The sequence below is a fragment of the Loxodonta africana genome, chromosome 13, assembly GCF_030014295.1.
Source record: "Loxodonta africana isolate mLoxAfr1 chromosome 13, mLoxAfr1.hap2, whole genome shotgun sequence".
NCBI classification, from domain to species: Eukaryota; Metazoa; Chordata; class Mammalia; order Proboscidea; family Elephantidae; genus Loxodonta; species Loxodonta africana.
Window position 1 is genome coordinate 78,332,009 of NC_087354.1, and position 25,623 is coordinate 78,357,631.

Below are 25,623 nucleotides of genomic sequence, written 5' to 3' on the forward strand. Positions count from 1 at the left end.
AAAGACAATCATTTAAAAGAATATTCAATAACAGAAGGACATGGCTGTGCCTGCAATAAAGATTCTCTTGGTTAGAGAAGGAAAATTGGGTGGGAGAAAGTGAGTAGAGTTTAGATGATCATAGCTTCCTGGTTAATAGCGACTGTGCTCTGAACTCATGTCATGACCAGATGAGTGGAGGGGAGAGTAGGTGACTGTGGGGAACTGCGTGCCCTTTCCTGGATAAACAGGATGTCAATATTCAGAGTAGCTATGACTATCTTGTGTGTCTAGGCAGTCAGGCATGGAATTCTCACTCAGAGTCTATTAGCTTCACATTGGCAAGAGAGCAGCAGCATGATTCCTGTGTGCCCAAGGGTCCAGTGTGTCCCAGAGAGAGAGTTCAGAGTGGGTCTTTTGAATATGAACAAGAATCAATGAGGCAGGTCCTGCTTGCAATAAAACCAAAGTCCTAATGAGCATGAGGCAGTTTCCAACGTGGCCAGATGATAAGCCAAGCAGATACCCCCCACACTCCTGCTTCCCATTTACTGGCAGCATTCAAGCCTTCCTGGAATTTAATTGCAATCCTAAGTGAATATTGAGGGAGAAACTTAAAGTTTAAGTTAAACTTAAACAAAGATTAAATTTGGAGAATGATAAAAACAATAAAGATCACATCCACACTATGGATGCATATCAATTTTAAGAATAGGATGAAGCTAGGTGAGATAGTATGATAGCATGTGGATGACTGGCTCAGGATCTAAAAAGAAATAATTGGAACTATGGGCCAAAGCTACCATGATAAAATGTTATGCGGATAAAGTGGGTATAATGTAAATATACATTAAAAGCATGTGTACTCAGCTTCAGAGTACAGAGTGTATAATTATCTAAGGGTTTCAATAGACCTTACAAGGTATTGATAAAATTATACATACATGTGAGTGGGGCACTTATTTTTAATGCAATTTTCTGAGGTCAGAGAAACGCCACCAGAATGCAAAGAAACCTCTAACAGAGTCCTGAATTCTACGACCATATATCTGGTGAACACGAGGAAATTCCATTAACACCTGTTGTCCCAGAAATTCCAAGTTTGGAGTATAAATTATATGGTACATGGTTACTTTCTTTCTGGGTAGAAAAATTGGAAGGAATAGATTTTTTTGTTTGTTTTCGGTGTATGTATATAGATGAGAATTGGGGAAATGGGAAGAAATGGACTGACATATTACTCAATGACTTTACATAATAAGGGCCATTACATAAACAGGACTTAAACTTCTCTATGGTCACAGTCAGGAAACAAGGCAAAGATTAAAATGATGTCATAATTCATGGAAAAGGCAGACAAATTCATGGAAAATACAGACAAAAAATGGAATTCAGGAAAATAATGCAGGAACTAAATGCCAAAATAAATTCACAACTAGAAATCATGAAAAAACAACAGTTAGAAATCCAGAAGATAAACAATAAGATTTCAGAAATGTAAGTGTTATAGAAGGGATGAGGAGCAGGTTTGCAATGATGGAAGACAACATCAGTGAAATTGAAGACAAAAACTAGGCTAGAACTCTGTTTGAGGAAAAATCAGAAAAAAGAATGAAGAAACACTGAGACTATTGTGGGATTAAAATCCAAAGCAAAAATTTGTGAGTGATCAGAGTTCCAGAACAGGGTGAGAAAATGGAAAACACAGAAAGGATCATTGAAGAATTGCTGACAGAAAACATCCCTCATATCATGAAAGATGAAAAGCTGACCACCCAAGAAGCTCATCGAACCCTGCGGAGAAAAAAAAAATCACCAAGGCATATCATAATCACACCCACTAAAACCTAAAATAAAGAAAAATCCCTGAGAGCAGCTCCAGAAAAACAAAAAGTCACATACAGAGAGAAATAATAGACTAAGCTCTGATTATTCAGCAGAAACCATGCAGGCAAGAAGGCAACGGGATGACATATATAAAACCAGGAAAGAAAAAAAAATTGCCAGTAAAGAATAATATATCTTGCAAAACTCTTGTTCAGATGTGATGGTGAAATTAGGACATTTCCAGATAAACAGAAATTAAGAGAATATGTAAAAACCAAACTTACAAAAATTATTAAAGGGAGTCCTTCAGTTTGAGAACAAACATCAGACCACAGTTTGAATCTAGGATCCAAAATTATACCAGCCAAATACCAGCCTAGGAAATGAACTCTCAAGGACTATCCAAAATGAAAGGAATTACAACAGAGAACCAAGCAGGTTAATCTGTAAATGAGAACAATGTCAAAACAGTAAAAGAGGGAATAAACAGTGTAGGTATAGAACTTTCTAATGGAGAGGAAAGCAAGGCAATATCAAGTAATTATAGATTGATTCAAAGCTAGGACGACAAGCATAAATTTCAAGGTAACCACAAAGAAAGTTAACATATCTACCCATCAAAATAAAGAAGAAAAACATAAAACCTCAATAAAAACAAAATCTACAAAAACAAAAGAAATGAAAAAGAAATTCACAAACAAAAGGAATTCAGCACAGGAGAGTAAGAGGAACAAAGAACATGTCAGCAACACAGACACACACACAAAAAGCACTACAAAATGACAGCAGTGACCTCACACCTATCAATAATTACACTGAATGTAAATGGCCTAAATGCATCCATAACAAGACAGAGAGCAACAGAATGGATATAAAACAGGATTCATCAACATACTGTCTAAAAGAGACACACCTTAGAAACAAAGATGTAAATTTATTAAAGATCAAAGGATGGAAAAAAAATATCAAGCAAGTAACTTCCAAAAACAGCAGGAGTGGCAATATTAATCCCAGATAAAACAGACTTTTAAAAAAATCCACCATAAAAGACAAAGAAGGGCACTATACAATGATTAAAGGAACAAGCCATCATGAAAACTTAACCATAATAAACATCTATGCACCCAATGACAGGGCTCCAAAATACATAAAACAAACTCTAACAGCACTGAAAAGAGAAATTGACAGTTCCACAATAATAGTAGGAGACTTCAGCACAGCACTCTTGGTAAAGGACAGGACACCTAGAAAGAAACTCAACAAAGATACAGAAGAGATAAAGGACACAATCAGCCAATTTGATCTCATAGACATGTGTAGAACATTCCACCCAACAGCTGCAAAGTACACATTCTTTTCCAAGACACATAGAACGTTCTCCAGAATAAACCACATCATAGGCCACAGAGCAACCCTCAACAAATCCAAAACACTGAGATAATATGAAATATCTTCCCTGATCAGAATGCCATCAAAGTAGAACTTAACAACAGGAAGAGAAAGGAAAAAAAAAAATCCATTACATGGAAACTGAATAACACCCTGCTGAAAGACCACTGGGTAATAGGAGAAATCAGAGATGGATTAAAAAAAATTCGTAGAATCAAACAAAACACATCATACCAAAACCTTTGGGACACAGAAAAGGCAGTATTCAGAGGTCAACTTATAGCAATAGATGCACACATCAAAAAAGAAGAAAGGGACAAAATCAAAACATTAGCTACACAACTCTAAAAAATAGAAAGAAAACAGCAAAAGAAGCCCACAGCCACTAGAATAAAGGCAATGATAAAGAACAGAGCAGAAATAAATGAAATAGAGGCTACAAAAACAATAGAAAGAATCAACAAAACCAAAAGTTGGTTCTTTGAAAGGATCAATGAAATCGACAAACCACTGGCCAAATTCACAAAAGAAAAACCGGAGAGGATGCAGGTTCATGCCAGGCATGCAAGGATGGTTCAACATTAGAAAATCAATCAAAGTAATCCACCACATAAATAAAAGGAAAGAAAAGAACCACATGATCATCTCAATCAATGCAGAAAAGGCATTCGACAAAGTCCAGCACCCATTCCTGATAAAAACTTTCAATAAAATAGGTGTAGAAGGTAAATTTCTCAACATAATAAAGGATATCTATGTAAAACCAAAGACCGACATCATTCTTAATGGAAAGAGGCTGAAAACATTCCCCTTGAGAACAGGAACAAGACAAGGATGCCCTTTATCACCACTCCTATTTAACATTGTACTGGAAGTCCTAGATAGACAGAGCAATAAGGCAAGAAAAAGAAATAAAGGGCATCCAAATTGGTAATGAAGAAGTTAAACTGTCTCTATTTGCAGATGATATGATGCTATACATAGATAACCCAAAAGACCCCACGAGAAAGCTACTGTAACTAATAGAAAGATTCAGCAAAGTAGCAAGATACAAGATAAATATACAAAAGTCAGTTGGATTCCCATACACCAATAAAGAGAACATTGAAAAGGAAATCACGAAAACAATACCATTTATAATAGCCCCTGAAAAAATAAAATACTTAAGAATATATCTAACCAGGGGTGTAAAGGACCTATACAAAGAAAACTACAAAACACTACAGCAAGAAACCAAAAGAGATCTACATAAATGGAAAAACATACTATGCTCATGGATAGGTAGACTCAACATTGTGAAAATGACAACTCTACCCAAAGCGATAGAGTACAATCCCAATCCAAATACCAACAACATTCTTTAGAGAGATGGAAAAACTCATCATTAACTTTGTATGGAAAGAGAAGAAGCCCAGGATAAGTAAAGGATTATTGAAGAAGAAGAATAAAGTAGGAGGACTCACATTACCCGAACCTCAGAACCTACTATACAGCTACAGTAGTCAAAATAGCCTGGTACTGGTATAATGACAGATACATTGACCAATGGAATTGAGAACCCAGATGTAAATCCATCCACCTATGATCATCTGATCTTTGACAAGGGCCCAAAGTCCATCAAATGGGGAAAAGACAGCCTTTTTAATAAAGTGCTGGCAAAACTGAATGTCCATCTGCAAAAAAATGAAACAGGACCCATGCCTCACACCATATACAAAAACTAATTCAAAATGGATCAAAGACCTAAACATAAAGCCAAAAACTATTAAGTTCATAGAAGAAAAATTAGGATCAACACTAGAGGCTCTAATACACAGCATTAGCATGATACAAATCACAACCGACAACACACAGACTCCAGGAGGTAAGCTAGATAACTAAGATCTTCTAAAAATTAAACACTTATGCTCATCAAATGGCTTCACCAAAAGAGTAAAAGACAACCTACAGGCTGGGAAAGTGTTTTTGGCAGTTACGAATAAGACAAAGGTCTAATCTCTAAAATCGACAAGAAAATCCAACACCTCTACAACAAAAAGACAAACAATCCAATTAAAAAATTAGCAAAGGAAATAAACAGACACTTCACCAAAGAAGATATTCGAGCAGCCAACAGACATATGAGAAAATGCCCGTGATCGCTAGCCATTTGAGAAGTGCAAATCAAAACCACAATGAGATACCATCTCACCCCAGTATTACTGGCACAAATAAAAAAAAAAAATGGAAATAACAAATGTTGGTGAGGCTCTGGGGAGATCGGAACTCTTATGCACTGCTGGTGGGAATGGAAAATAATACAACCATTTTGGAAAATGGTATGGTACATCCTTAGAAAGCTAGAAATAGAAATGCCGAAATGCCATATGATCCAGCAATCCCACTCCTAGAAATATATCCTAGAGAAAAAAGAATCATCACACAAATAGACATATGCACACCTGTGTTCATTGCAACATTGTTCACAATAGCAAAAAGATGGAAACAACTTAGATGCCCTTCAATAGATGAATGGATAAACAAACTGTGGGACGTACACACATGGAGTATTACCCAACAATAAAGAACAATGATGAATCTCTGAAGCATCTCATAATGTGGAAAAATCTGGGGGGCATTATGCTGAGTGAAATAAGTAAATCATAAAAGGACAAATATTGTATGAGAACACTATTGTAAAAACTCGTGAAAAGGTTTACACACAAAAAGAAACAATCTTTGATGGTTACAAAGAAGGGGAGAGGTAGGGATGGAAAAATACAAACTAGACAATAGATAAGTGGTAACTTTCGTGAAAGGTAAGACAGTACACAATACTGGGGAAGCTAGCACAACTTGTACAAGGGAAGGTTATGGGAGATTCACAGACACATCAAAGCTCCCTGAGGGCAGAATTGCTGGGCTGAGGGCTGTGGGGACCATGGTCTTGGGGAACATCTAGCTCAAATGGCATAGCATAGTTTATAAAGAAAATGTTCTACATTTTACTTTGGTGAGTAGCCTCTGGGGTCTTAAAAGCCTCTGAGCAGCCATCTGGGATTCTCCACTGGTCTCACCCCTTCAGGAGCGTGGCCTCCACCAGACTGCGTCCAGTACAACTAGAAGGTGCCCAGGTACCCCCACTAACTGCTCTGACAGAGTTCACAATAGAGGGTCCCAGACAGAGCTGGAGAAAAATGTAGAACAAAATTCTAACTCAAAAAGAAAGACCAGACTTGCTGGCCTGACAGAGACTGGACAAACCCTGAGGGTATGGCCCACAGATGCCCTTCCAGCTCAGCAACGAAGTCACTCCTGAGGTTCACTCTTCAGCCAAAAATTAGAGAGGTCCATAAAACAAAAAGAGACTAAAGGGGCACACCAGCCCAGGGGCAAGGACTAGGAGGCAGGAGGGAACAGGAAAGCTGGTAATAGGGAGCCCAGGGTTGAGAAGGAAGGGTGTTGACATGTCATGGGTTTGTTAACCAATGTCATAAAACAATATGTGTACTAATCGTTTAATGAGAAACTAGTTTGTCCTGTAAACCTTCATATAAAGTACAAAAAAAAAAAAAGGATAGAAGGCACTTCGAAATTTGATCTTGAACATAGACTAGCCAAAGCCAAAGGAAAAAATGATGAAGTAAAAGAGCTAACAGATTTCAAAGATCAGCTCGAGAAGACCAAGTATTACAATGAAATGTGCGAAGACCTGGAGTTAGAAAACCTAAAGGGAAGAACACACTCAGTATTTCTCAAGCTGAAAGAATTGAAGAAAAAAATTCAAGCCTCGAGTTGCAATTTTGACGAATTCTATGGACGGAATATTTGAATGACACAGAAAGCATGAAAAGAAAATGGAAGGAATACACAGAGTCACTGTGAACATTCAACCATTACAGGAGGTAGCATATGATCAAGAACCAATGGTATTGAAGGAAGAAGCCCAAGCTGCATTGAATGAAGGCATTGGCGAAAGAAGTCTCCAAGAATTAATGGAATACCATCTGAGGTGTTTCAACAAACAAATGCAGTGCTAGAAGAACTCACTTTTCTATGCCAAGTAATTAGGAGGACAGCTACCTGGCTCACTGACTGGAAGATATCTGTATTTGTGCCCATTCCAAAGAAAGGTGATCCAACAGAATGTGAAAATTATAAAACAGTACGATTGATATCAAATGCAAGTAAAATTTTGCTGAAGATAATTCAAAAACAGTTGTAACACTAACAGACAGGTAACTGTCAGAAATTCAAGCCAGATTCAGAAAAGGATGGGGAACAAAGAATATCATTGCTGATATCAGGTGGATCTTGGCTGAAAGCAGAGAATAACAGACAGATATTTACCTGTGTTTTATTGACTATGAAAAGGCATTTGACTGTGTGGATCATAACAAATTATGGATAACACTGTAAAGTATGGAAAACTCTGAACAATTATTGTGCTCTTGTAGAACCTGTACCTAGTCCAAGAGGCAGTCGTTTGAATAGAACAAGGGGATACTGCGTGGTTTAAATGCAGGAAATGTGTGTGTCAGATTTGTATCCTTTCACCACACTAATTCAGTCCGTACACTGAGCCAATAATCTGAGAAGCCAGACTATATGAAGAAGAACGGAATTGGAGGAAGACGAACAACCTGTTATTTGCAGATAACAGAGGCTTGCTTGCTGAAAGTGAAGCGGACTTGAAGCACTTACTGTTGAAGATCAAAGACTACAGCCTTCAGCAAGCAGCAGTCTAGAAGTCAAACAGTGTGTTGCTTTTGGGGAAATCTACTGCATGAAGTTTTTAAAGTGTTAAAAAGCAAAGATGTCATTTTGAGGACTAGGGTGTGCCTGACCTAAGCCATGGTATTTTCAATAGCCTCATATGCATGGGAAAGCTGGACAATAAATAAGGAAACCAAAGAAGAATCAGTGCATTTGTATTACAGTGTTGGCAAAGAATATTAAATATACCATGGACTGCCAGAAGAACAAAAAAATCTGTCCTGGAAGAAGTACAGCCAGAATGCATATTAGAAGCAAGGATGACCAGACTTCATCTCATGTACTTCCGCCATGTTAATAGGAGGATCACCCACCTCATTAAAAAAAAAAAAAAAAAATTGCCGTCAAGTCTATTGCAACTCATAGCAACACTATAGGACAGAGTAGAACTGTCCCATAGGGTTTCCAAGGAGCTGCTGATGGATTCGAACTGTCAGCCTTTGGTTAGCAGCCAAACTCTTTACCACTGTGCCATTAGGGCTCAGTCCCTGGAAAAGGATGTCAGGCTTGGTGAAGTAGAGGGTCAGCGAAAAAAAGGAAGGTCTTCCATGAGAAAGACTGACACAGTGGCTGCAAAAATGGCTCCAACATATCAATGATTGTGAGGAAGACACAGCACTGGGCAGTTTTTCTTTCTTTTGTACGTGGAGTCACTACGAGTTGGAACCCACTCAATGGTACCTAACAACAAAAACATGGTCCCAGTGGAGTTCTGGTTTCCCAGTGGCTAAGCACTCGGGTGCTAACTGAACATTCATCAGTTTGAACCCACCAGCCACGCTGTGGAAGAAACATATTGCAGTCTGCTTCAGTAATGTTTACAGCTTTGGAAACCCTATAAGGCAGTTCTGCTCTGTCCTATAGGGTCACTAGGAGTCAGAATCAACTCAACGACAACGGGTTTTTTTGGTTGTTGTTGTTTGTTTATTTGCTTTGTTTTGTTTTATATCCCAGTGAGTAGAATTAAGGTTTTTTTTTTTTTTATGAAACTCTATGGAGCAGTTTACAAGAAGGTTTTTTTCTTTTTTTTTAATTTGGAAAGTAAGAATGTCTTATGAAACTCTATGGAGCAGTTTACAAGAAGGTTTTTTTCTTTTTTTTTAATTTGGAAAGTAAGAATGTCTTATGAAACTCTATGGAGCAGTTTACAAGAAGGTTTTTTTCTTTTTTTTTTAATTTGGAAAGTAAGAATGTCTTATATATCAAAATTGTCTGAAAATAGACTGGGCTTCCCTAATGATAGTGAGCTCCCTATCACTGGAAGGGTAATTAAAAAAAAGATCATTTTTTTATGAGAATAATGTAGAAAGAATGTGAGTATCACATGGTTGATGAGGTCAAATTATTTTCTCATTAATTTCTGTTTATTGATTTTTTTATTCTTTTTTAAATATTTTTTGTTGAGACTATACACAGCAGAACATATACCAATTCAGCGACTTTTTACTTGTACAGTTCAGTAACATTGATTACATCTTTGTGTTGTGAAACCATTCTCATTCTCTATTCCAAATTGTTCCTCTCTTATTATCATAAACACACTGGTCTCTAAATTTCTTGTCTATTGAAGAAATTGAATATTTTTATCAAATTCTACAGTCTAAAATTGATCATACATGCAATCAAGATACATCGATAATTACTGTTGATTGAAATGGAAGAGTTGGAAACCATGAAGAATGATCAGTAGTTGGAAAATGAGGCTTTGGTGGTAGAAACAATGCCAGAGATCACATGACAGAATTTTGCAAGACCAACGACTTATTCATTGCAAATACCTTTTTTCAACAACATAAATGGTGACTACACATGTGGACCTCACCAGATGGAAAACACAGGAATCAAATCTACTACATCTGTGGAAAGAGACAAAGGTCAACATCATCAGTCAGAACAAGGCCAGGGGCCAACTGTGGAAAAGACCATCAACTGCTCATATGCAAGTCAATTCAAGTTGAAGCTGAAGAAAATTAAAACAAGTCCACGAAAGCAAAAATACAACCTTCAGTATATCGCACCTGAATTTAGAGACCATCTAAAGAATAGATTTGATGCATTGAATACTAATGACCAAACACCAGAGGAGTTGTGGGATGACATCAAAGATGTCAAACATGAGGAAAGCAAAATGTCATTAAAAATACAGGAAAGAAAGAAAAGACCAAAATGAACGTCAGAAGAGACTCTGAAACTTACTCTTGAACACTGAGTAACTAAAGCAAATGAAGTAAAAGAGCCAAACAGAAGATTTCGAGGGGTGCTAGACAAAACAAAAAGTATTATAATGAAATGTGCAAAAACCTGGAATTAGAAAACCAAAAGGGAAGAATGTTCTCAGCATTTCTTAAGCTGAAAGAACTGAAGAAAAAATTCAAGCCTCGAGTTGCAATTTTGAAGGATTCTATGGGCAAAATGGATCCCTGGTGGCACAGTGGTTAAGAGCTTGGGTACTAATCACAAGGTCGGCAGTTCAAATTCTTCAGTCACTCCTTGGAAATCCTATAAGGCAGTTCTAGTCTGCCGTATAGTGTCACTATGAGGTGGAATCAATTCAATGGCAATGGGTAGGATTATAGGCAAAATAAAGAACTATACAGGAAGCATCAAAATAAGATGGAAGGGATATGCTTAGTTACTGTGTCAAAAAGAATTGGTCAACATTCAACCATTTCAGGAGGTAGCATATGATCAAGAATCCGATGGTATTGAAAAAACAAGTGCAAGCTGCACTGAAGGCATTGGCAAAAATAAATAAATAAGGCTCCAGGAATTGATCGAATACAATTTGAGATGTTTCAACAAACAGATGCAGTGCTGGTAGTGTTCACTCATCTATGCCAAGAAATTTGGGAGATAACTACCTGGCCAACCAACTGGAAGAGATCTATATTTATGCCTTTTCCAAAGAAAAGTGATCCAATCAAATGTAGAAATTATCAAACAATATAATTTATATCATAAGGAAGGAAAATTTTGCTGAAGATAATTAAAAAAAAAATTGCAGCAGTACCTCCACAGGAAACTGCCAGAAATTCAAGCCGGATTCAGAAGAGGATGTGGAAGGATGGATATCATTGCAGATGTTCGATGGACCTTGGCTGAAAGCAGAGAATAACAGAAAGATGTTTACCTGTGTTGTATGGACTATGCAAAGGTATTTGACTATGTAGATCATAACAAATTATGGATGATATTGCGAAGAGTGGGAATTCCGGAACACATAATCGTGCTCATATGGAACCTGTACATAGCCCAAGAGGCAGTCATTCAAATAGAACGGGGGGTACTTCGTGGTTTAAAACCAGGAAAAGTATGCATCAGGGTTGTGTCCTTTCGCCAAACTTATTCAGTCTATATAAAAAATACTGAGCAGAAAATCCAAGAAGCTGGACTATATGAAGAAGAACACCGAATTAGGACTGGTGGAAGACTGACAACCTTTGATATGAAGATAACAACCTAGCTTGGTGAAAGTGAAGATTTTTACCAAATTTTTAAAAGCACTTACTGATGAAGACCAATGACTACAGCCTTCAATATGGATTACACCTCAACAAAAAGAATACAAAAATCCACACAATTGGACCAAGAAGCAACACCTTAATAGATGGGGAAAAGATTGAAGTTGTCAAGAATTTCATTCTACTCAGATCCACACTCAACACCCATGGAAACAGCAGTCAAGAAACCAAAAGACACATTACATTGGGCAAATCTGCTACAAAAGGTCTCTTTAAAATGTTAAAAAGCAAAGATGTCACTTTGAGGACTAAGGTGTGCCTGACCAAAGCCATGATATTTTCAATCACCTCACAAGCATGGGAAAGCTGGACAATTATTAAGGAAGACCAAAGAAGAATTGGTGCCTTTGAATTACGGTGTTGGCAAAGAATATTAAATATACTGTGGACCGCCAGTAGAACAAAGAAGTCTTTCTTTGAAGAAATATAGCCAGAGTGCTCCTTGGAAGCGAGAATGGTGAGACTTCGTCTCACATACTTTGGACATGTTATCAGGAGGGACTATTCCCTGGAGAAGAACATCATGCCTGATAAAGTAGAGGGTCAGCAAAAAAAAGGAAGACCCTCAATGAGATGGATTGACACAGTGGCTGCAACAATGGGCTCAAACATAGCAATGACTGTGAGGATTTCACAGGACGCTGAAGTGTTTCTTTGTTGTACATGGGGTTATTCTGAATCAGAACCAACTAAATAGCACCTAAAAATAACAACAACAAATCTTTCAAGTTGCTATTGTCAACTTGATCCTACAATAGATCTTAGAAAACCCAACCCATTGCCATCAAGTTGATTCCAACTCATAGCGACCCTAAAGGACAGAGTAGAACTCCCCATAGAGTTTCCAAGATCTTAAAAAAGCACAATGCTCAAAGAAGAAATTCTTTACTAATTAAACTATTGTTTGGTTTTAAGAAAATTTCAGGAAATATTTTTGGTTTATGGTTTAACGATATCTCAGGACAATAGTTTCAGGGGTTCATCCAGGCTCCGTAGCTCTAGAATGTCTGGGTCTCATGAGAATTTGAAATTCTGTTTCAAATGAATTTTTAATCTTTTTCAAACCTGGGATTCCATGGTAGTCCCCAACTTATGACTTATTTGAGTTACAACAAACTGCACTTACAATCGTCCTTTTTTGGGGGGGAGGAGGTACATCTTATTGCTAATACATATCCCTGGGAGGAAGTTATGGAAAAATACATGCAGAGGATATGGAAAAAAATTTCTTAGTTATGTGAACAGGCTTCAAACATTTAATCAGGTTAATATGATGGAAGAGATCAGTGGAAAAATCTTCCCTATGGCAAGAATGCTGACTTTAGACCTTAGTGTCTTCGATGTGGAGAACTCCTAGATCATGGAGAAGGGGAATTGACAGATCTGGATTTAATGGATTTTGAAGTGGAAATAAATGCTGAAGAAGAAAGAAACAATGAGGAAGAGGGAGGAGAGAAGTTGTTGAAAAATTTTAGAGTGAAAAAATTAGCTGGAGTTTTTTCTGAACTAAATCAGGGGCTTCATTTACTTGAAAACATTGGCTCACTGATTGCTTTGCTAATAACATTAGGCAGATTCAGGAAACAGTGAGAAACTACCTTGAAGTATATGAAGAGAAAAAGAAAAGGAACTTACAGACAGCTCTCACTAATTTTCTTCCTAGAAACTCCATCCCCATTCCCGTGGGTAATCCAAATAATCCGGAACCTTCCACAAGTGGAGTTATTACCTCAACTGACAAAATGCCAGTGTTGTCTGACTCTTTATCGTCAGAGTAAATTTTTATGATTTGTGTATTTTTTATGTGTATATTAAAATATATTTGTTAAGTTTTTATGTAACAATGTTTTCTACCCCCAAAGACAAAGATTGGATTTATAAAGATGGTGATAATAAAAGGCAATAATAATGAAAACCAAAAAAAAAATTAAAATGAGGTGTTCCGCTTATGTCAGAGACAACTTAGGACACTAAGCTGTGGGAATAGAACCTGGTCATAAATAGGGGATTACCCTTATTTAGGTTTTGAATCATGTAAGGAATCAGAAAGTGGCTGGAAGAATAGAAAGGAAATGATTGTATGAAATCATCATAAGTTACAAAGGCAGTTCCTGGAACAAAATAGTTGAAAAAGCTTAAGTATTTTTATGTTCTCATTAGTTATAAATCAAAATGTATTATTTAAATTTCCTGTGCAGCTCCCTTTACTAAGTAATGTAAAAGTCTTGCCAAATACTTTTTGCATAAAATGAGTAACCCGAAATGTTGAAACACCCTGTTGCTTTGTGCTACTATTATTTGGCATCTTCCAGTAGAAAACAGACAACTTCTGGAAGTGCAGACCCCAACTGAGAAAGGCTTCCAAGGCTGCCTGTGGACAATGCCAGGAGCACGTGAAGATTCTATGGCTTTCTGTTGCCTTCACATTTATATTTGTTAGGATATTTTCAGGAAAAAGTAATTGAAAACCCAACTAAATGGTAAGGATATTTATTATGTTGCATAGCAAGAAGGCCAGAATAAGGAAGCTCAGGTTTGGTGAATTCAGTGGCTTATTATTGTCAGGTATTTAGGTTGAGTTCTCCGCAACTGTTTTGGCTTTCCATCCCTGGCTATGTTATGCTTGGCTGCTGTAGAGTCTGTCCCTGACTCATGGCCACCCGGTGCACAACAAAACGAAAGGCTGCTCGGTCCTGTACCATACCCATGATCAACTGTGGGATGAGCCATTGTGATCCACAGAGTTTTCACTGGCTGATTTTCAGAAGGAAATAGCCAAGTCTTTCTTTCTTGTCTAGATGCTCTGCTGAAACCCGTTCCACATCATAGTAACATGCAAATCTCCACTAACAGGTGGTATCTGCACATGAGGTGCCAGGACTTGAACATGGAAGGTAAGAATCCTACCTCCAAACCATCAATGCCCCTGCCTTCATGGCTATACCTGGCTAAATAATATGCAAAAATAATATGTACAACTATGTAAATTGGCTGAAACAGCTGTGTGGGTATTAGACATTATTCTCACGTGATAATGTCTAAAGGCAAAAAAGAGGTAAACACCTGTCTTTCATTGCTTATTAAGACAGAGTAAACATTTACCAGAAGCCCCAAAAGAGGTTTGTTATACAGCAGCAGACAACTCATCGGGCACTACAGCAAATGTGGTTATACCAAACAAAAACAGAAATACTGGTCAACTATATGGGATGGGTCTGAGTGGCTTAAATTAATCAACATTTTACCCTCTGTGTCAGGCGAGGCACACATTGGGCAAATAAGTGTTTAATGTCTGAGCCAAGTCAAGTTTCTCTTAGCATGGGAGAGAGCGATGGGGCAGGGACGGATTTGGGGTAGGTGACTAACAGTGTCATCCACAGTCTTCTTGCTCCATGGTTCTACACACTGAATCTCTTTCAGGTCTGATCCCAGAAGCTGTATAGGCCAGCCCTTTTTGGAGTGGATTTGTATCTGGCCATCATTGCTTGATATCATTAAACTTTAGAATGATTTAATGTGCCTCTCTTTCTAAGGTCACGTTCAGGCAATGTTCTGATTACATAGTCTGCCCATATGACTTAGTTACAGAAGATATGAGGTCTCTTTTTCCAAAGTTGTTATATTATTTCTCAGTATAATTTGAACCATTGGCCTTTGAATGTTATCGAAATTTGAAATTTGGATTTGTTTTTAATTTCTAAATTTTCAGTTGTAGAACTTTATGGACCTTCCCCCTATTAAGGCAGGTTCTACAAGGCAATGTGACCTTCCCTTTTTCTTTCATATGCACTTACATTAATTGGAAAATTGAAATTTTGAAACACTTGTGGTTTAATAAGATACATAACTATGGGTCAAGATATTAAATGTCAAAGAGAATAGGAAATAATAGAGGTGAATAAGGTCAAGTTATTACAGGTAGAGTTTGTGAAGAAAAACATCTTGACCTCCAGGTTGCAGGAACAGGATGGTTCAGAAGAAAAGAGGTTTTCTTGAATTAATAAAGGTTGATGAGTCCAAGTGTGTGTGTGGACAAGCCTGCAGATCCAGCTGAGTTGGCAAAAGTTTAGGGAAAGGGGCCTTACCATGAATGAGATCACTAATTCTCATCTATCCCAAGACAGTTGCAAGGATTCAAAGAGGCTTAGGATAAAATGGTAAGAGTTGACTCTGATGCTGGGCCAGAATCCACATTCATGCTTTAGTGGCTACAGTAATTAATGCCTGTGTCTGTATGATACCTTTCCTCACTTTTTCTCCTTCTTGAAGTAGAACCTGCCTCCCTGTCCACAGGAGTGGACCTGTAACATAGGCTGGCATTATCATATCATTCTGTAACTGTGATACACTGATTGTTTGTTGTCAATGCAGCATCGCCCACTATGGTAGGGAACAGGAAAATAAAACTGCAACAAAAAGGGAATAAACTCCACGTGGAGCCCTGTTGATGCAGTTGTTAAGAGCTCGGCTGCTAACTAACAGGTTGGCAGTTTGAATCCACCAGCGACTCCTTGGGAACCCTGTCGGGTAGTTCTACTCCATGAGTTGGAATTGACTCAACGGCAATTGGGTTGTTGGTTTATACTCCACAAGCACCGATTTCGGAGGTGGCTAAGGAGAAAAAGAGGAAAGGAAGAAACTCCCAGAGGGTTGGGGTAAGAGCCACAGAAAACAAAGGATAAGGGCTTCCCCCCAGAGAGCAGAAACAGGGTCTATTGAGGATACAGTCAGTTCTGCTGTAACAGACCATATGCATGGCTAGAATTCACTGTACTATATAAAATCATGCAGTAAAAATCAAACGGCTTAAGGGAAAAATGGGATTAGGGACACAACCCTCAAAAATTTTGTCAATGAAACACATTAAAAAAAAAAAAGACAGGAACTTAATAAAAGTGACAGCACAATTTTACACACATTAGATGGTTAGTAAATAAGTAAATGCTACAGTAAATTTGGCACTCTGAAGAGTCCTGAAGTTTGCGTGTAGAAGAAGAGAGCAGAAGGGTTGCACCTGTTAAGTTATTATGAAGCGGTGGAAGAAGTGTTGTCTGAAATCAGACAGAAAGTTCTAACACCAGATTTGGGTAGGTGTGGCTCATGACATATGCAGTGAATTGATGTAGCTAGTAGATGTTTGAGGGGTGTGTGTGTGTGCGCGTGCACACACTCCCACATGTGTGGTGTATTGTTTCTCATTTTTATTCAGCTGTGTGCATTTTCCTGTATCCACCTATTGTTTTTGATGGACAATATTATGAACATACAAACATGGTACTAGTGCTATTCTCAACTTGTTCCCTAACATATCAGTCACATTGGAACATATTCACATTTTTAAAGCAAGCATTATAGCAGAACTGACTATATTCCTACAATAAAGCAAATTTTCCCTCCATCTAACCAGAAAATGTATGTGGAAGCCATAAAACTAATGAATTGGATGCATATTGTGGAATCCAATTTGTGCAGGTGCATGGCATTGCTATACCCTTCTGCTTGCTTCGGTAAAATAGGGTTAGGAACACTTGCTGATTATTATACAGACCCAGCTTAAATCAAGAATTGTACTGCTGTTGCTGTGTGTTTAAAAGGCATCTTTGTACTTAATTACCTTTTTTCTAAAGATGAATCACACAAGAAAAGGGGTGGGGCATTAATCCAAAAAATACAAAATAATAAATGTTGGAGAGGTTGTGGAGAGACTGGAATGCTTATACACTGCTGGTGGGAATGTCAAATGGTATAACCACTTTGGAAATCGATTCGGCACTTCCTTAAAAAGCTAGAAATAGAGCTACCATACGATCCAGCAATCCCACTCTTTGGAATATATCCTAGAGAAATAAGAGCCTTTACATTAACAGATATATGCACACCCATGTTCATTGCAGCACTGTTTACAATAGCAAAAAGATGGAAGCAGCCAAGGTGCCTATCAATGGATGAATGGATAAATAAACTATGGTATATTCACACAATGGAATACTACCCAACAAAAAAGAACAGTGAGGAATCTGTGAAACATTTCATAACATGGAGGAATCTAGAAGGCATTATGCTGAGTGATATTAGCCAGTTCCAAAAGGACAAATATTGTATAAGACTACTACTATAAGAACTGGAGAAATAGTTTAAAGAGAGAAGAAAATATTCTTTGTTGGTTACAAGAGGGGGGAGGGAGGGAGGGAGAAGGAGGGGTATTCACTAGTTAGGTAGTAGATAAGAACTACTTTAGGTAAAGGGAAAGACAAAACACAATAAAGGAGAGGTCAGCACAAGTGGACTAAACCAAAAGCAAAGAAGTTTCCTGAATAAACTGAATGCTTTGAAGGCCAGCATAGCAGGAAAGGGATTTGGGGACCATGGTTTCAGGGGACATCTAAGTCAACTGGCATAACAAAATCTATTAAGAAAACATTCTGCATCCCACTTTGGAGAATGGCGTCTGGGATCTTAAACACTAGCAAGTCACCATCTAAGGTGCATCAATTGGTCTCAACCCACCTGGACCAAAGGAGAATGAAGAACACCAAGGACACAAGGTAATTACGAGCCTAAGAGACAGAAAGGGCCACTTAAACCAGAGACTACATCAGCCTGAGACCAAAATAACTAGATGGTACCTGGCTACAACTGATGACTGCCTTGACAGGGAACACAACAGAGAACCCCTGAGGGAGCAGGAGAGCAGTGGGATGCAGACCCCAAATTCTCCTAAAAGGCCAGACTTAATGGTCTGACTGAGACTAGAAGGACCCCGGTGGCCATGGCCCCCAGATCTTCCGTTACCCCAAGACAGGAACCATTCCCAAAGCCAACTCTTCAGACAGGGATTGGACTGGACAATGGGATAGAAAAAGACGCTGGTGAAGAATGAGCTTCATAGATCAAGTAGACACATGAGACTATGTTGGCATCTCCTATCTGGAGGGGAGATGAGAGGGCAGAGGGGGTCAGAAGCTGGTGTAATAGACATGAAAAGAGAGAGTGGAGGGAAGGAACAGGATGTCTTATTAGGGAGAGAGCAATTAGGAGTATATAGTAAGGTGTATATAAATTTTTGTATGAGAGACTGACTTGATTTGTAAACTTTCACTTAAAGCACAATAAAAATTAAAAAAAACAAAAGGGGTGGAAAAAACCAATTGCTAATTGGCATAGTGCAGAGAAGTTCAACATTTCCTTTACAGGGCTTATTTCCACACAGTTCTAATACAACTGGAATAATGCTTTTTAGGGTGAAGATTGCAAATATTGAATATTCAAGTTTTTTTTTGTTTGTTTTTTTAATTTAGTGCTCTGTTAAATATTATTATTTCTTTAAATAATTTTAAAAATTACTTATTTGTTTTCATGTGCCTTAGGAAAGTGGCAAGTGTGAATAATGACATGTTTTGGTTAGAAAAAATGTATAGGCTAAATATGAGGTTGTACTTGGACTTAGAAGGGTTTAGATCACCACCTCTGTGATCTTGTATGTTGTTAGCCACTGTGGAGTCAGCCCCTGACTCATGGCAACCTCATGCACAATGGAACAAAATGCTGCCTGGTCCTGTGCCATCCCCATGATCAGCTGGGGGTTGGGCCTTTGTCGTTTTCATTGGCTGATTTTTGAAAGTTGCCTTGGTTATCTAATGCTGCTATAGCAAAAATACTACAAGTGGATGGCTTTAACAAAGAGAAAATTATTCTTTCCCAGTCTAGGAGGCTAGAAGTTCAAATTCAGGATGCCAACTCTAGGGGAAAACATTCTCTGTCAGCCCTGGGGGAAGATCCTTGTCATCAGTCTCCCCCCTGCTCTAGGAGCTTCTCAGTGCAGGGACCCTGGGTCCAAAGGATGCGTACTCCTGGCTCTACTTTTTTGGTGGTATGAGATCCCCAAGTCTCTCTGCTCGCTTCTCTCTTTTATGTCTCAAAAGAGATTGATTTAAGTCACAGTTTAATCTTGTAGATTGAGTCCTGCCTCGTTAACATAATTACCTCTAATCCTACCTCATTAACTTCATAGGGGCAGGATTTACAACACATAGGATAACCACATCATATGACAAAATGGTGGGCAATCACACGATAAGCTTAATCACGGCCCAGCCAAGTTGACACACATTTTGACTGGACACAATTCAATCCATGACAGAAGTAGATAGCCAGGTCTTTCTTGCTAGTCTTAGTCTGGAAGCTCTGCTGAAACCTGTTCAGCATCATAGCTACATGCAGCCTTCACTGACAGATGGGTGGTGCTTGCACATGAGGTGCATTGGCTAGAATTGAACCTGGGCCTCCCTCTTGGTAGGTGAAAATTCTACCACTGAACCACCACTGGATGGCAACTAACAACGACAGTCAACTTGTTGGACCACGATGTATCCCCACACTCCATTCTCCACCCTCCCACACTACTCTTCAATCTTTGGAAAGCAAAACGTAGTCTGTGCAGAGAGAGACAACTGTGTTCCTGGGAGGTTTCTAGCAAACTTAAAAGAGAATGACAGTGTAAAGAGGTTTATGTTGTAGGTTACTTGCACTTTCCTTTGACCCTCATAAAACATCTAAAAATTTTTGTCCATTGAAAAGAGGGTGTGTCCTGTGACCATTTTCCATACTCTGACCCTGACACTCCTGCCTCAAGTTCAAGTTTGTTTTCCAACATTACCTTCTTCCTCAAGTCTCTCTGCCCTTATCTCAGCCTCCTTTTCACTGTAAAATTCCATCTCTCCTACAAAAGGCCATGGGATTTCTGATTCACTCATTCTGCCACAATATCTCATGAGTGAAAAAGAATCCAAGAGCAACACAAGACTTCAGCCACTCAGTGCCTAAGTTTTGCAGAAGACAGCAGTGGAGTGGAGAGAGTCAGCAGGGGGATGGGTGTGGAGAGGGTATTTGTTCAGTCTCATTTGAAAAGACAGACACCGACTCTGAAATGTCAAAGTCTTTTTGACTGCTTACCAATGTGCTACTCTTAACGTGCCTATTTTCCCAAGGAGACACCCATTTATTTTTCCTCCCAGGGGCAGGATGGAAAAACCTATAAGATCAAAAGACTAGCAACGCCTTTCCCGCTGTTACGCACAAAAATATTTCCTTTCCTTGAATTTTATTTTTCATGGGGAGAGTGACAACGGGAGAGATAAAAGTGCAATCAGTTTGGACATTTTAGTGGCTGCCTTCTCTGGGACTCTGGGAAGTGTTTCAGCTCAATTGCATTGTTAGGACTCAGAGACCTCCTCTGACGCTGAAGGCACGCAGCTTGAACATATCACTTCTTCTAACTAATGTACGTATTGTGTTGCTTTTGGTTAAGACTAAAGCTATGTAGCACCTCATGATCTGAAAACTTTGTTTTATGATATATTCAGGTAATTAGATGTATTTTTATGCCATTCAGCCCTTTAATTTTTTTCTATCAGTTTGCTGGGGAAATAGTGCATTTGAGCATAGAGCATATTTTTAAATATCAAATAAAGGTCCATTGAAAAACTAATAACCTCCTAGGTTTTTTCCGTAATTATCAAATTATAGTTTCCAATTATTAGCTTTCAACTTAAAATGTAAATTCTAAGGACAAAAACCATTACCAAAAAGAGACATTTTATAATCATGACAGGTTCAACCCATCAGATTTCTGTAACAATTCTAATGTGTATGCACCTAATAAATTGGCCTCAAGCGATATAAAGTACAATTTGATAGAACTAAAGCGAAAATGTACATCAAAATTCACAGCAGAGTTTTTAACACATCCTATTTCTTGTTCCTGGTAGAATAAACAGAAGAAGAAGAAAAAATAGTCTAAAAATACAGGAGGGCTTTTCTTTTTTTAAGGAAAATAAATATTAGTCATCAGGATCATGGTTAAATTGGGAGATACTAAGGGCACTTTTTGGTTACAAGAGTATGTTCACTTTGTGATAATTCACTGAGCTGCATCCTTATAATTGGTGGTCTGAGCTCAGGCTGCTAACCAAAAGGTCAGCAGCTGGAATCCACCAGTTGCTTCTGCTCCTTGGGAACCCTGCGGGACAGTTCCACTTGGTCCTACAGGGTGGGTATGAGTCACAATCGACTCAATGGCAATGAGTTTGGTTTTTTTTTTTTGGCTGGTATACTTTAATAAAAAGATTATTTGAAAAAAGAGATACTTTATCTCCTAAATTCCATTTTTCTTAGATGTGCTTATACAGGAAGAAATTAACATTCATTGGGTGTGCATTATATACCTGGAGGAATGAGCTGGGTCTTGTTTTCATCTGGCCAAAGGTATTTAGGTCCCAAAAATGAAACCTGAAAAGAAAGAAAATTCTGACCTGTCCATTACTTTCTCCCCACATTTCTGTTGTGAAAAGTGATTTGAAGGAAAAAGAAACAAGAAAATCAAGATGGAAGTATCACAACCTCAAAAATTTTGGTAAGAATAAGAAATAGAATCTTCATTCCATTGCTGTCGAGTCAACTCCAACTCACAGTGAACCTACATTAGTCCCTAGGAAAAAAAAAATTAAATATTGTTAATTCAGCTTTCAGTACTATGCAATAGTAATAATAATAGTAATGATTTTGGAACATTCACTATATGTCACCATCTTAGTCTGGGTCCTCTAGAGAAGCAAAACCAGTAAATATATAGAGAAAGATTTATATCAAGGAAACAGCTCATGCAATTGTAGAGTCTGAAATGTCCCAAGTCTGTGGATCAGGATAGAGGCTTCTCCTGATTCACATAGCCACGGAGCTGGCAAACCCAATATTGGCAAGTCAGAAAGCAAGACTCTTGCTCACAGGCTGTGAAGATCAACGAATCCCAAGATCGGCAGGTAATCTGCTAGCTTAAGTCCCAAGAACTGGAGGTCAGATGAACAAAAGGCAGCTGCAGGATCCAGAACCAGCCAAAAGTCTTGGCAAGGCAAGCAGGAGGGAAGTAGGTGGCAGAAACCACAAAGATGAAGGCTGAGGGGGTGGTAAGCCCCCTCAGGCCCCACCTCCACCAGTACCACTCAGCAGATTTCATCATGGGGGTGATCACATATCAAATTTCAACAAGGAAGTGATCCCAACATTATACAACTGCCAAAACACTGAGAATCATGGCCCAGCCAAGTTGCCACACAATCTTAACCATCAGTCACATATTGTATTAGTTAACTGTTGCTGACTAACAATATTACCGTAGATAGCAGCTTAAAACAATGCATATTTAATTTCTCACAGTTTCCGCAGGTCAGAGTTTGGACACAGCTTAAATGGGGTCTTTTTTCAGGGTCTCCCAAAGCTGCAATCAAGGTGCTGACAAGGGCTACAGCCTCATCAAAGGACTAGCAGGGAAGGATACGGTTTCAACCTCACATGGTTGTTGGAATCATTCAGTTCCTTGCAGGCTGCCAAACTGAGGGCATCAGTTACTTGCTGGCTGTTGGCCCAAGGCCATCCTCAGTTCCTTACCTAGTGGGCTTTGCCAACATGGCTTCTGACTTCCTCGCAGCCCCCAGGGAGAGAGAGAGAGGGTCTACTTTCCAGATGAGTGTAACCACTACTTGTAATCGCACATATCTCATCACATTAGCTGTACTCTACTGTCTGGAAGCAAGTCACGGATTTCACCACGATTAAGGGGAGGGTACCATAAAAAAGGCATGAATACTAGCAGGATCACAGGGACCACCTTAGAGTCCATCCTCCATATGCATAATACATATATATGGTTTATCGCATTTATTCCTCACAATAGCTCTATCAATTAGTTACCATCGATGCCTCTATTTTACAAATGAGGGGAACTCTGACCATGGAAAGGTTGAATAACTTATCCATCTATCAGTGTGGGAGCTTTGGTTCAAGCCAATGCATCCAAAAATCAAGATCATGTGCCTTTATTGGGTCAAAGTTTATCATTTTATAATTAGTAAAAAAATTCATAAAATGATTAAATTGCAAAAGGGGAAAATCTTTTCAAGTACTTCAGAAAGAATATATTTTAATAGATTATTAACATACTAATTCTATATTATTCTTATCTGTTGGAACAGGTGGTAAATGTCAAGATTAAAAAAATATATATGAAGCCTGAAGTTATATTTTATTGGGTTATTTGCACTGTATTAATGAAAAATACAGATTTCTAGTATTTTCTTCACATTTTCCTATGGGTTATAAAATTGTGTACTTTAGTGACACAGATCTACGAATCTAAGAAACTCTTAAGCCTTGAGATTGAATTTAATTGAAATTTTCATTAGCCTTGTTTCAGCACATGATTTTGAATTGATTTTCATCACATTTCTAAAAGAAAAATGAGGAGGAAAGAGAAAAATGAACTCATCCTAAGGGTTTCATTACTAATCAGCTTTGAAAGATGTGAGGCTACAGGATGGTCACTGCTGTCTCAAGGCATGAATTCTTAGCATGCTCAGCATCAAGAACAGCCAACATGACAAGCCTACAGAGGGAAAGTTGGAGGAATACTTTCAGAAATCTCTATGATTTATTTATCTGAGAGCTATGCTACATCTGTTTTGCTTTGTTTTTTGACTGGGTACAGCATACTGTATTGATAGCACATGACACAGCTGGGCTCTCTAAGCCCTTCCCTTTTTCAGGTGTCTGGGATGGAAGCTGTGCCAAGGATGGGAGATTCTTAGTGTGTTGGGGGATCAAATTGAGGCAGCTGAGGGTCTCTCTCTTCCTCTCATGCTGTTGCTGGGGCTGGTGGTCTAAAAAAAAAAGGGGGGGCTCCTATTCCTTGGAGACCATGTGGACCATAAATTCCACCACCCTGTTGTTGTAGCAAAATTCATTTTCATATCAGGAAATGAGCTTGACAAAGTGGTAGTTGAGGGCAATGCCAGCTTCAGCATCAAAGGTGTAAGAGTGAGTGCCACTGTTAAAGTCTCAGGAGACAACCTTGTCGTCAGTACAGCTGAGGATGCCCTTTAGGGGACCCTCTTGTGCCTGCTTCACCACCTTCTTGATGTAATTGTATTTGGCAATTTTCTCCAGAGGACAGGTCAGATCCACAACTGACACATTGCGGGGTGAGGACACAAAGGCCATGCCAGTGAACTTCCCATTCAGCTCAGTGATGACCTTGCCCACAGCCTTGTCAGCACCAGTAGATACAGGGGTGATGTTCTGAGCAGCCTCCTGGCATTCATGCCACAATTTCACAAAGGGGCCATCTGCAATCTTCTGGGTGGCGGGATGTCATGGACTGTGGTCATGAGACCCTCTATGGTGCCAAAGTTGTCATGGATGACCTTGGCTGGGGGAGCTAAGCAGTTGGTGGCAAAGGAGGTATTGTTGACAACCTTGAGGAAGTTGTCATGCTTCTCATGGTTCACACCCATCACACACATGAGGCATTGGCAGAAGGGGCAGAGATGATTATCCCTTTGGCACCACTCTTCGAGTGAGGCTCAGCCTTCTCATGAGGCTGTGAAGACACCGTTGAACTCTACAACATATTCGGCACCAGCATCACCCCACATGACATTGGAGGGATTGTACTCCTGGAAGATAGGGATGGGCTTTCCATTGATGAAACTTCCTGTTCTCAGCCTTGACCATGCCACCGAACTTGCCATAGGTAGAATATACTGGAACATGTAGTTAAGGTCAATGAAAGAGTCATTGATGGTGACAGCCTCCACTTTGCTAAAGTTGACAATAGCCCTGGTGACCAGGCACCCTATATGGCCAAATCTGTTTACTCTGACTTTCACCATCATGTCAGGAATGTGGCTGTCACTGCACAAGAATACGACTGTCTGTCAAATGTGGAGGAGCAGACAGCCATGCCTATCTGTCTTACAGAAGTATCATTGTTGAGTGTGACTTCCTCCCTTCTGAGGTAAATAGAGGTAAGGCTGTTCTAATCAGGGATTAGAGCAGGCATTTTCAATACATTGACCGAAGCATATTCCATAGAATATTACTTTCAGAGCCTTTTAATAAATGTTCCACAAAATGAAGAATTTCATTGTCAAATATATTTGGGAAATATGAGATTAAGTATAGTTTGTTTGTTTTTTTTACATAGGGTTTCTCCAAGCCATACGCTATTGTATACTATAAAAAAGGAAATATGACATGAAAAATTTCCTACACTTTTTCTTCTCCCTTCTGATCAGGATTCTTCATAGATCCTTTGCTCAAA

The 25,623-nt window shown here is 38.8% G+C and overlaps 1 pseudogene; it reads right to left on the bottom strand.

Annotated features, from left to right (window-relative positions):
- Nucleotides 1-24,293: 24,293 nt before the first annotated feature.
- Nucleotides 24,294-25,192, bottom strand: LOC100660416 (glyceraldehyde-3-phosphate dehydrogenase-like; annotated as a pseudogene).
- Nucleotides 25,193-25,623: the final 431 nt, after the last annotated feature.